Raw genomic sequence first — 812 nt, forward strand, 5'->3', positions numbered from 1 at the left:
CATTCTACAATATCCTTGCTTTCATACAAATATTGATTATCATTCTATTTATGCACAAGTGAGTGCCTGGGGGCTGATTGGTTATGATCATTTATTTCTCCCTGGAACTCTGATTAACCAGTCTTTTCATCGTTGGTGACATTGTTCTCATTGATCTGTGTACTGCTCTGCATATAATGCAACCCACTTTGTAAAAAGAAATATGGATGTATAAAAATAAATGGGTAAAAATATTACAAGTATCACTGTATCACTGTCATCCCATTGTTTGTCGATTCACTCGAGTGGGCACCAGTAACATCTCTATTCCTCCCAGCTCTGAGATTTTTAGCAGCCTCTGCTTACTCATCTTTCTCAACGATAGAAGGCTCTTTCAGGCTCAGGGGAATGAGACCTATCGTTACTCTTTTCTCATATTGAATACATCATAGGTAGCTTGCCAGGCTCTGTCTGTGCTGGTGGGATAGTCTCGGTAGCTTGCCAGGCTCTTCAATATATATATATATGTATATATATACATATATATGTATATGTATATATGAACATATATATACACTGTATGATTTGTTGCCTACTGTCTGAATTCCATCAAATATGGTGTGGTAATTATGGAAAATGGGTAGGAAGTGTCTTGTAAAGCAGCCTGGAGCGTGGCTGCAGTTGGGTAGTGGAGATCGGCTGCCAGAGCTGGAAGAATTCTCACCCATCCCTGTCTGGGGCGCCCTGAGTGAAAACAGCCTGGCACGGAATCGTATTATAAGCAATAGTGTAGATATTGTTTAAATCCAAATGAGAATAAACCAAGGGTATTC

The sequence above is a fragment of the Sorex araneus genome, chromosome 8 (genome assembly GCF_027595985.1).
Source record: "Sorex araneus isolate mSorAra2 chromosome 8, mSorAra2.pri, whole genome shotgun sequence".
Classification (NCBI taxonomy): domain Eukaryota; kingdom Metazoa; phylum Chordata; class Mammalia; order Eulipotyphla; family Soricidae; genus Sorex; species Sorex araneus.